The 12981-nt window shown below is 33.5% G+C and overlaps 1 protein-coding gene across 2 annotated transcripts in view; it reads left to right on the forward strand.

Moving 5' to 3' along the window:
• Nucleotides 1-3375: 3375 nt before the first annotated feature.
• Nucleotides 3376-12981, forward strand: part of LOC117782093 — a 36770-nt gene continuing 27164 nt past the window's right edge. The window contains exon 1 of one of the 2 annotated variants that reach the window (XM_034619040.1): nt 3376-3534. The gene's annotated coding sequence lies outside the window, so the exon portion shown is untranslated. The remainder of the gene's footprint in view (nt 3535-12981) is intronic. The other variant, XM_034619041.1, reaches the window with a different exon arrangement.

Raw genomic sequence — 12981 nt, forward strand, 5'->3', positions numbered from 1 at the left:
GAGGCACTGACGAATGTTTGAATTGAATTCGAAATGGAACTAAGCCCAGAGAGCGAGTGAGTAAGAGAGAGACAGACAACATTCCCAATGCATTAATGTGTTAAACTTTGTTATTGTTTTGGATAACTCTCATCTTTGGTTTGCTCTGCTGCTATCTCATTCCACGGGCCATTTAATGCGGCGTATACGCAATATCTGCCAACAACAAACACACACACACACACATATATTTAGATGTGGGACCAGAAACGGAAGCACTAAACCAAACATCAAAATAAACAGCACACTTAATCGTGTATAAATGTTTATATTCACCCTGTAGGCTTCTTTGGTTCTTGCCTCTTTTCCTCTTTTCATCTTGCCTCTTTTTGCTTCTTGGCATCGTCATAGTTTTATGTCTCAATCGAAACGTTTGCGAGCGGCAAATAAAAATAATCAGCAAGTCAATACGACTCATCCAAAGCGAAATCTAGACTACGGAAGAAATACTTAAATCTCACGCACACAGATAGTTTCACATCAATATTTGATGAAGTTGTTGTTGCGTTTTTATGGCATCGATATGATATGGTGATTAAGTGGTTAGTTCCATAAAAACCAACGGGGCGTATGCTTGTTAGAGTAGTATCAATGAAATTGTGCGTGTAGCATACGATTTCATTAAAGAAGGTGTAGAATCTGTTGGAAGATATAGCAGAAATAAACAGACAGACAAACATTTGTTTATGTTAATGAGCATACTGAGCGTATAATACACTTTAAAGTGTGGGAAATTTGAGTTGCCTTTCACAGCTGCCACTTTATGAGGATGTTGTCGCATTTGACTTTGAAATATCAATGAAAATATAATCAATTGAAAAGCAAATTTAAATGAATATATTTTCCATAACTAGTATACAATGTTTTTTTATTACGTATACGCACACATAATTGATAGTATTTATTTTGCATGCATTTATGGAGTTAACTCCAACATGTTTTAATATGCTATTTAACAATTCCATGTTGCAGTTTGCATGTATCTGCCATCTATAATTATTACGCATACGCATTAATATTATTTAATAAAAATGTATCTACAGGGTATTCTCCAACCTGATACTATTTAATAAAAATGCATTTAAAGGGTATAATATACTATTTTCAAATATTTTATTGCTCTATTTCCTTCTGCATTCTCCATGGCTCTACCAGCTATAAATATTACGTATACGCAAGGATAATGCGACTATTGATGCTATTTATTAGAGATGCAATTATAGAGTATTATTTCACCTCTTTATATATGTATAAAATTATATATTCAACTACTTTATTTATTTTCCTTTTTCCTTCTGCATTATCCTCGTATCTGTCCGTTATAATTATTACGTATACGCACGGTTTTATTTGAAAGTTGCAACTAAAACTTTAACTCATTAAAAACTTTCTTTTAAGTTGTTGAAGGGTTGCATTTGTATTTTTATATTATGCTTTGTGTAATTATCTCGATTTTCAACTATTTTTTGCTTGCATTGAGGTGACATTTTAATATATTTTAGAAAAAAGTTGCAACAAAGATGAAAATGCGAGAGCAATTTGCCTTAATAAGCCACAACCCCAGACCCCCAGAGTTGTGGCTGCCTGCAGTTCACAGCTGGAGTCAGACAGAGTGGCGTCTAAAGGGAAGAAGGGGGGAGGGAAGCGAGGGGAGAGGATAAAGAGAGGACAATGCGTGTGCTGCTCTGACTGTGGTCTAATTTGCAACTTGTTTGTGCACGCTATAAGGACAATAAATCCAGCTTTGGATCATAAGTTTTGTTGGTAACCTAAAAATTGTCAGTATAAACACAGAGAAAGAGAAAGAGCGAGAGAAAGAGAGAGGATAATTTTGGCCAGCTGATAAAGTCAGGCCAAATCCAGGCGATTTTTAGTAGCTGCAATAAGAAGTGCAATACGAGCTGTATTGTTGCAATTTAACAGACCAAAAGGGAAACCCAAAGTTGCCCATGGGAACACTCAGACTGCTTACTAACTTATGGTCTGTAAGCTGATTTACTCTCTGTATGTATTTGCAAATAAGTGTACACTCAGGAAAAAAATTAAGATTTCCGTACTTTTATACATATTCAAGTCCAAGTACTCAAAAGCTGACTAAGTTCGAAATTTCCAAACTGAGTACAAAAATCTCAATTCACAATCACGAGTATGACAAAATTTAATTTTTTTTTCGAAACATACCAAGTTTATTAAAATCTTAATCTTATCTCAAAATGTACTTGTTTCTAGGGCAAGAATTTAAAAAAATAAACAGAAACAAACAATGTTTAGTACAAAAAAAAAATATTTTAATAAATGAGTATAAAAAACTCTGTTGTTTCTGAAGGTATCTTAACCAAATTCCAAAATTTAAAATTTGATATGGTCTTAAATATTCTGTCTAAGTTTAGTTAAAATCTGACTATTATATCATAAAGCAGTTATAGAAATGTTCTGTCAGAATTTTAAACTTAAAATCGATTTAAACTTAATTTGAGAATTTTATTGCATAGCAATTTTAAAATGTTGAGAACAATATGATATAAATTCATGTATTAACTTGCCATATTTAAGGCTGGCATATTTTTCTGAGTGTATTTACCCCATCATCATCATCATCATCATTATCATCGTCATCTCGTGCAAATACTTGACTTTCCTGTATGCTTTTCCTCCTTCTTCTTCTCGATTCACATTCTCATTCCCATTCTCGTTTATGTTTCTCGTATTTGTCTTGCCATTTGCTGGAGCAAATTTTCTTGATTGCCTTGGCATTGGCATTGGCATTTTCGCCTGTTTTTCTTGTTTTCCTTTTTGTTTGTTTTTTGAGTGCTTATGCGTTGTCATCTTTCACTGTTTTTCCTCTTTTATTTTGAAGCGCTCTTCCCCCGCCCCCGCCCTTGACAGTGATTTTGACATTTCACGCGCATTTTTGGCGTTACATCTTTATTTTTATTTGTGCCCAAAAAGGTCAACATTCGTTTTGCATACACAATAAACATATTCCTATGCTTAATGCCATACCTTTTTCTTTTTTTTATTTTCCTATTGCTTATGGCTAAGATAATAACACGCGCTGTTCAGTTTTTCTCCAGAGACTCATTTTTATTCAACTCAAACTGATTCACAGAACAGTAAAAGAATTTCACTCGAAATACTCGTAATTATGAATGAATTGTCATCACAGCTGTTGCTATTGCTCTTGCTGTTAACTCACTGTAAAGCGACTGTTAAATGTGGCTCTTTCACTTAACAGCACTCGAAATGTGGCAGCGGCACAGCTTCTGCTTCTGCTTCTACTTTTGCCTCTGCCACAGCTGTGTGTCGTCGTCGTCGTCTGTCTGATTCTCAGTCGAACGACAGACGTTGAGTCGAGAGCACACGCGACGCGCATGTTCAGCGGTAAATACTGAAAACCGAGTATATTTCGAATAATACGAGCCACACACACGTTGCGTATACGCGGCGTGGTCGCGAAAAAACAACATTCATCAGTGCATTTCAGTAAATAAAATGGTCAGTTCGACTTTATTATGACAGCTAAAATAACAAATAAATTGTTTTGTTTGATCAACAAGCGAAAATGTTCAATTACCACAAAATTAACTCAATCAAATGCAGGCAGTTGGCATACAATTAATAAATACTGCTGTGAGTCAAGGTGTATTCACAATAAACGTTTGGAATAAATACAATAAATAATATACCTAAATTTAATAATAATAATAAAAATATAATTCATATTTACATAATCAATAAATAATATTTCTAAATTTAACATAAATTACCGTATGTAAAAGGTAAAATAAATAATATTTGAAATTTAATATTAATAATAAATACTTACATTATCAATAATCTTTATAAATTTAATAATACATCAACTAACAATATTAACAGCAACATAAATGTAATAAAATTAATAAAATATTTTTTTATTATTTTTAACTCAAATTTATTCCAGTTGCGAAATATTTTGTATCCAAATAAAATATAATATCAATTCACTCAAAATCGAGTAAAAAATACTACAATTTTATTGAATTGAAGCTGTGCTTTTTATTTATATTTTGAGCCCAATTTTACAAAACAAAACAAAACAATCAAGATTGACTTAATATAATAAATGTCAACTGTGCTCCTTTAAATATATTTGCAAACTCAAAAATAAACGCAAATCAACTAACATATTTATATAAATTTGCATTAGATCAGCGCCTTTTTAAATTCCACTTTCCATTTTTTCCCTCAACTCATCAGTTCCCTGAGGCACGTGAAATCCATATTGATGTGTCGTTCGTCTCTCCTCAGACACATCTTCCGCTGCTGTCAGCGTCTCTTCCTGTTCTTTTCTTCTGCCCTTCTTGACGGTGGCACTCAGTTCTTTGTTTGATTTGCATATTGCTACCTGTCTGAGTTGCGACACACACACGCTCAAGTAAACAGAGCATGAAGAAACAAAAGGAAAAAATGAAAGAAGAAAAAACTGGCAACAAAACGTGATAAAATAAGCGGAAAAATAGCTGACAATCAACCTCCCGCTTCTCAACAAAAAACATAAAAAAAACAATGAGAAATAAAAACATTTGCTGTGCAGAACAAAGAAAATTATCTGACCAACGGTCTGGGGCGTGCCTTAGGCTTCTCCCCTTCCCCTCTTCCCCGCTCCTGCCCCTTGTGCTACTGGCATCTGCCTTTGTTTGAGCCTCCTTCATCCCTGAGGTGCCTGTGACAAGTGACAGTTTTGTTTGTTTGCCTCCCGGTGGGAATGAGGGGGGGTGCATTTGGTCTCGGAGGAGTGCTGGTCACCTAATTTGGCCAATGCTTTTATTGTTATTCTGTTTAGTCTGTTTACACGCACTATTAACGTGTGTTTATTCGTGGATAACGTTAACTAATTGAGACATTCACTACGCGGTCTACGCGGCGTATGCGCAACGCGTATTCGCTTACTCTGCCTACGGCCTGTCACGTTTGTACACTCGGCCCCAGCAATTAGAGAATTCCTTGAAAGCATACACACACACACACACACACACATACACACACCCACACCCACGCACACACATACGTTGAAATAAGCACTTAGGTGCAATTGCAGTGCTAGAAAGGCAAGAAAAATATTGTAGATTTTAGTTCGAGACAATGAAATACCCTTGCAAATTGGTTCATTTGGTTCACTAATTGTAGACAAATACTTCTTGTTCTTAAGTGACTGAGCACAATAATTAACTATCATAACATTAAAAATTTTTTTAAAAATTATTATTTAAAAAATATTTAAATGCTTTTATGTGACTAAGTATTAATTTCCACGTAAATTTATTTTTAATGTTTAGTTAAAAAAGAAAATATTTGAACACTATAAAATAAATAAAAACTCACATCATTGATTTTTTATTTTAGAAAATAGATAAATATTTGAAAATCACTTTTCTAATTAATTTTAAGTTTAGAGTGTTTGATTTTTAAAACTACATTAATTAGGTTACTTTCTTTTATAATCTTTTAGTTTATTTTCATGAGCATTTCTACATTTATTTCAAAATTTATAAGAATTTTAAGAAACCCTTCGGCTTACAAAGAAATCATCTTTAACATTTCCTTTGGTAACTGCCATTTGTTACTTTTCCCTCCATATTCCCCTTTTCCTTCACAGTCTTTGTCGCTTTCTTCATTATTCCCAATGGCATCAAGCTTTTTAGCTACTTGGAGGCAGTCATCGTTCGTCAGGCGAGCGAGTGAGAGAGTGAGTATGGGAGTGAGTGAGAGAGTTGCCTTACGGCTGCAGCAGCGAAGACTTGTTTACCTGTCCGTGTGTTTTAATGAAATGCAAATGCAAACAAGCTGCCTCAGTGCAAAGTTGAGCCCTTGCACTTACTAACACACACTCACACACACTCACACACACACGCTCACATAAATCGCACTCATATGGAAATTATTTTTGCTTTGCTTTTGCCAGTTGTCGTGGCACTTAAGCAGTAATAATATTATTTTTGTATTTGATGTTACCTATGATGCGCCAGGGTTGTCAGCTGTCACAATGACAATTGCAAAATGTAATTAAATTCCATAATTCCATTCAAGCTTGCGGCTTCTGTCATATTAAATATGTATTTATCATCATTTGACTTCGTTTAACGAGTATTTATGTTTTATTTGCCACATAAATAAATTGGCCAAGTGTTTGCTTTATGACAGGTGCCCGGCGAGGCATTCGCAGCTGATGCCTCAACTTGCCCCAAGCAGGGCCATAAAAACAGATTTGAGCATAATTTGAGAAACGCTTTGCAATTTGCCAGCTTTAAGTTATGCCACTGCATTTAAATAAATCCAAAGCAGATTTCTTCAAGGACTCTAAATTGCATTAAAAGTGTACGAAAAAGCCAAAGCTTGTCAACTTAATGGCTTATTTTATGCTTCAGCTTAACTTTCCCATATATGAAAGGGTCGTAAAAACAGTTTATGAACATTGCTCTACATAAAATTTAACACTTTTTACATTGCACTACCAAGATTACACTTTTGCTTACGAATGTAAGTTCTAAAAGTTTGAAGTGTGATTGCAAATGTAATATTGACCATATGTGAAAGTTAATTCAAATAACTAGATATATGAACGCTTTAAAGTTTTATTGGGAGCTTAAAAAGCAAATTAATGATTTATTCAATATCAATATAATTTTTGTTGTATTTCACAAAAAGCTCAAAGCTCAGAATATTTTAATAAATTTGGCAGTATTTATGACTATAAAAACACATTAGAGCTTTCATGCGTGAAATCAATTAAATATTGAATTAAGTTGATTGAATAAAATGTATTCAATCGGCTAGTCTAAAAGCTCATTAAAGCTTAAGCTGTGTCAACTGCCATTAAACGCTGCTACTTAGCTGCACTTCAACTCTAACTCAAAAGAAATTAATGTTGCCCTTAAGAGTTTTACTCCTTTGCAACTTTACCCCAATTGTTGCTTGCCACAAATTGCTGCCACATATTCGTCTATTCAAGCCAAGGTCAAATGACATTGCAAAACCCTTTGGCAACATAAATCGCAACACTTTCACTTGACATACTCCAGTTCCAAGTTCTAAGCTGCGATGAATAACTTGCAAATTTGTTTGTGAGTGACCAAAATAAAGAAGTTACTTTCACACTCACACACCCACACACACTCACACACACACATTGAAAGCTTCTTCGGTTTCCGGCAGAGTTGCCATAGCTTTTGGTTTAAAGAACACTTGAATTTAATTAAAGATGAGCTTACGTCATAAACTGTTAAGCTACTAAAGCTGCTTTTAATTACTGTTTGGGCAACTGCCTAACTGGCTAACTGGCTAATGGCTTCAATTTCAAATTTGTGCGGCTTAAATCAAACTTAATTTTCAACTTTGGCAAATAAACTGCAAAAGAAATCAACAAAAAACTTTGGCCAAATCTCAAAACCAATACGAGAAACCAAAAATCCAAAACCAAAGCCAAAACCAAAAGCTACTTACAAATATTATGAGTATATTCATTCATTGATTTATGCTGATTTTCTTTGATTACGATTGTAGTTGTTGTTGCTGTTATTGGTTTCCTTTCTTTTTGTTGGATTATTGTGTCGTTTGCCACATTTTCATTAAATTATTGCAGCCAAGGGCAACTGATTTCACTTTAATTCAATTTATTTCCCAATACAAAAAGCGACAACAACCACAATGTCAATAACAGCTACAGCAATAGTAATAATCAAAGTAAATAGAGAGGGGATGGAATAGTAATTACCCTGTAATAACTGCAACAACTGTTGCAAATTTTTAATTTATCCAGAAATCTATAGAGATTTTTATGGCATTCGTTTTTTGTAAACAATAGAGTGAATTGTCAAAGTTTTTTTGTATGAAGTCAAAATAATTAATTTATTTACTATGAGTCAGTCATTAAGGCTGGACAAACAATTTTATATATACAGATTTCCACTAAATTGTTTATTTGTGGAATAACTTAAGCACTTAATATATAAATATTAAATTAAAAATTATTTTTGTTTAATTTTATACATTTTAATATTTTTAGTACCTTTAACTTTAAGAACACAAAAATTTGAGGTGTCAGTTATTTGAAAATCATGGCTTTGTGTATAAAATTAACTAATTAAATTTTATCCAAATATTTAAGAAAAGTCGACAAATTTAACTTCTTATTATTAATAAGATGTTTATTGTAAACGTATTAAATTATGAGCATTCGTTGAAATATTTTGTATTATTTTGCTAGCACACTTTTGAGCCACCCTCAAGCTGCTGCTGTCTATTACAGGGTATAGCATAAACAACAACATATCGCATTTATTTCATGTCCACGATTGCGATGCGATTGGCGAGTGCTAAAAGCTGTTGGCTGGTTTTCCAGCCCAAAATCACTTAACTGCTTATCTGGCGAGTTTCATCGAGGGAGAAACTAAGTCAAATCAAAGCAAAGTGTGCCTTCCTTTTCACTGTGTGTGTGTGGGTGTGTGTGTGTGATTATCACAGTGTCAAGGCATGCATTTGAAATGTATGCACGACAAATTCATTATATTTTCACTCAACTCCAATTCTGTGGTTTTGATCCGTGCGTGTCAAGGAAAACGCCCCACGAATTTTCACTTCAACATTTGTTGTTGTTGTTGTTGTTGTTGATGTTTTTGTTGGCACGCGTCTACACACACACACCCCACACACGTACACCGTGGCTCGCAGCTAATTTGACCCATTATTTTTAAGTATTACAAATCTGAAATAAATAAATCTTTTAATGGGAAGCAGATATATAGAAAATTTAAACGCAGATTTGTAAATTAATATTTAAATTTATTATTTCTTAAAATATAGAAATATAACTGAAAAGTTTGTGAATTAAATAAGCTTTGATCCACTGTGCACACAAGCTCCAAAATCAAATCAGTTTAAATATGCCCCAATGTGTCGTTTTTGGATTATGATTTCGAACATTTCTCTGAGAAAACAAAGCACTAAAGAGCGTGTAGAAGAAAGAGAGATAGAGAGAAAGAGAGAGAGAGAGAGAGAGTGGATTGTGCGTGTTTAAATGAGATGCCCAAGGCACTGAAAAATATATGCCTTTTTCGCACACAATATGCCCCATGGTCATGGCCAGCATTGTATTGTTCTTCTTCTCTTCCTCCTCCTCTTGCTCTTCTCTTTTTATATTTTGTTTTGCAGCAGAAAAATGCTTCCTTTTAAAGCAACCGACCCTTAAAAACAACAACAGCTTAAAGAGAAGAAAAATTAAAGAGGAAAAACTCCATTTGCATTGTTCGCTCATGTGTGTAAATGCTTGCGTGTTTGAGTACAAGTTGTGAGTGTAGGACTGAACGAATGAATGAGTGTGTGAATGAGTGAATGAGTGCGGGCATTAGACTTGTACGTCTTGGCATTTTTATGGCACTTTAAGCTCACTTGAGTAATGTTCGACTCACACACACTTACATACACACACACATACTTTTCTTCACACAACAACTGAAAAAGTAAAAGTCAAGTGGCATCTTGAGTGGGTCAGAAAAGATGAGAAGCTGCCTGGCAGGTGCCATTGAGAAATGGGAACTGCGAACTGAATAAACAAACACTAAACTCATAACCCAAAAATGTTTTTTGAGCAAACTTTGAACTATTTCCATGGAAATTTAATACAAGTTTCATTTGCTTAAACATTAAACTACCTCGATAGCTTTTCTGTTTTATATTACCTACAAATATGTTTACCAAAACTTGCGATTACGAGCTTGCGAATAAAACTTTCTAGCCAGTGTGCTTCTATAGAAAATCTCTAAAGATTTTGAAGACAAATTTTTTTTTAAAACAAACAAAGAAAATGACAAAACTTTTTCTTTTCAGACACATTTTCATGGTCACAAAAATTGGCAGCAATTAATCTTTTATCAGTTTTAACCGTAATGCGTATTTTATTTTTTTTTTATCATTAAAAAGCACTAAAAATAAAATTCCATTATAAGCAGTACATTTTATTTAATTCAGAATCGGATAAAATTGTTGCTTTTGGGTTGATAGAGATTTGTAAAACCTGTCTTTATTTTAAATTCTACGCTATAAATTATTCTGCTAATTTCAATTAAATTTAAATTTAAGAAAAAAGTTTAAATGAAAAAAAAGTTAATTTTAGTATAATTTAATAATTTTTTAGCTTAACTGCTTCAAATTGATGCTATAAATTGACTAGTTGTCAGATAGATATTAAAAACAAGTTGATTTCTAAAAATATTACCTTGTGAAAACTGTTTACAAAGAATTTATATTTGAGAAATCTGTTTTAACTACTTTTAAGTTTCCTCTTTACTAAACTTATTTTAAAACTCCTCTAAAATTTCAAGTATATAATCATAAATTCGAAAGAAACACTTTATTGTAATCTCAACCTTGATGGTCGATTAGTGGCACCTTTGTGTGTGTCAAAGTGTGTGTGTGTGTGTCAAACTGTGTTTAAAACTGAAACAGGCGCCACAAACAGATGCAACTCTTTAGCGATGTCATAAATAACAAGTTTAAGTCTCGCTTAGCAGCTGCTCGCCATCTTAAGCGCCATTGTTCCTTGTTCTCCATTTTTTTTTGTTGTTGTTGTGGTAGTCCTTGTTTTTGCTGTAAGACGCTCACAGTTCCGTTTCCGTTGCGGCTGTTTGTTTTCTTTTCCTGGCAGAAAAAGTCGCGTCATGCTTCTGATTTATGTGCCGCTCTTTTTATATCATATGCGCCGCCATCAAAATAAATATCAAAAAGCAACAAATTGCGGCAGAACCTGAGACTGAGACTGAGTTGAGCTGAGATGAGTTGGGCCAATGGGGGAAATAGGGAGGCCGAGGCGGCCTAATAGGCTTTTTCTCAAGTTCTCCCGTTGCGATGTCGCAGTTGGCGTTTAATTTTATGCCAGACGCTGATGCCGCAAGGCCAAAAAACACACACACACATAGACACTGTAAACACGTGGCCAACTGGGATCTACCAAGGTGTCCACCGTCTCTCACCATCTCTCTCTCTCTCTTTCCCTCTCTCGCTGTCACCTCGTTTGTCTCTTCCCCAATGCCTTTTGGCCTTTGTGCATAAATTTCAAATTGCTTGCCACAATTTCACAGTGGAAAATATTACGCCCGATTAGCTTTAATAATTTAAATTTTAAATCCTAGAAATGTTAAGAAAATTTTTATAGTACATTTTTATTTTCACTTGCACAGAAAGCGAAATGAAAACATTACAATATTACAGAAAAATGTTGCAGAATAGAATTGTTCTGCTCTTAATTGGAGCACCAACATTTTTTATTGTTGACAAACGAAAATAGAATTGAAGTTTAAACCAAATCTAAAACGAAAAATCGTAAAAATTTTTTTGTTGTTTCTTTTTATATGAAGTTTTTCATTACGCGGTCGTTTCGCTTTTAGTCTACTTAGGTCATAGTAATGTCAATTTAATAAAAATATAATTTTCATTTTTAAAAATAATAAAAATATTTTTAATTTTTAAATTTATAAAAAAATATTTTTTCTGTTTAATTTAAAATACTTGTATATTAGAACTAAAAAAAAAAAAATATTATTATAAAAAACAATACTTATGCTATGCACATTTCATTTTGTGCCAAATTTATACCCCTGTACCCTTTTACGATTTACATAATGCACATAGGTAATACAGTCAGACAGAGACATTAATTATAATCAGCAAATCTATTAATTTATCCCACTGTGCTTTTGTTGTTGTTGCTGTTGCGCGTTGCACACTTTTTGGTCACAGTGTCCTCGGCTTAATAAAGTCGCCTACTTAACGCAAACGACAATGAGACGACATTCAGTGTGTGCGAATGCTTATATTGCAAGAGAGAGAAAGAGGAGAGAGAGAGAGCTGGCAGTCGGCAGCATGTGTCACACATCCGCATCCACATCCGGTGTTGGCATTGGCATTAGTCTGCCTCTCTTAGACGTTTGCCATTTCCGGCATGTGACTCTTTTCAAAAGTCTCTTTTATTTGTGTTCTGCCTGCTCATTGTTGGCGTTTTTACAACTTTTTTTTTGGTCTTTGCTTTAAGCCTTCTGCCTCTTTTTATTGCTTTGTGTCAACCACAAAAAAAATTAAAACCGTAAAGGCTTAAACAACGATTATCATTAGCCTTAAGCGCCAATACGTCTTAATTGCTAATCCTTAATAGCTTTTTTCAAGCTCAAGAATATACTACAAAACTAAAGAAATTAATAAAATGTAAAATTTGCATAATTCTAAAGTGGGAACCCTTAGCATCGTAATCAATATCTAGAATAAAACCCTTAACATTAAAATCGCAAACAAGACTAAGCAGTAAATTTTGTTTTTTTTTTTTTATATATTAAATTTTTGAAATTTCAAAGGGACCCTTACCATCAAAATCATGTCTTGGTCGATAGTAACAAAATTTTCTAAATGAATTAACTTTGAATACAGAATAAATTAAGAGGCTATACCATGATTAAAATGACATTCCGCTTGAAAATCGGTTAGATTTTGGCAAAGTTATGACAGTTCAAAGTTGCTCAAGCCTCTGACCTAGCAACTCTACAAGTCAAAATTTTTGTCAAATTCAGCAAGGGGACCTTAGCATTACATAAAAATTTGTATTCAGAATCAAAAAAAGGACAAACCATGTCCATAAAGATATTCCGCTTTATAGTGATATTTTACACCACTTAAAATTAAACTACAAAAGTTGTGTTACCCTTAAAAATCATATACACCTTTCAAGATTTGGCGAAAGAAGGGGAATAAGAAGCTGAAATAAAGTTTATACCAACAGATAAACATAACATTTTGATGAAGTGCTAATTTGTTGTTGTTGACTTACACATATAAAATTAAAGCTCAAGTTGGCAAATGTCTTTGAATTAATCACACATTTGTCAAAATTATTCAAATGTGTGAGTTTAAGTATGAATG

This window comes from Drosophila innubila (genome assembly GCF_004354385.1).
Source record: "Drosophila innubila isolate TH190305 chromosome 2L unlocalized genomic scaffold, UK_Dinn_1.0 4_B_2L, whole genome shotgun sequence".
Classification (NCBI taxonomy): Eukaryota; Metazoa; Arthropoda; class Insecta; order Diptera; family Drosophilidae; genus Drosophila; species Drosophila innubila.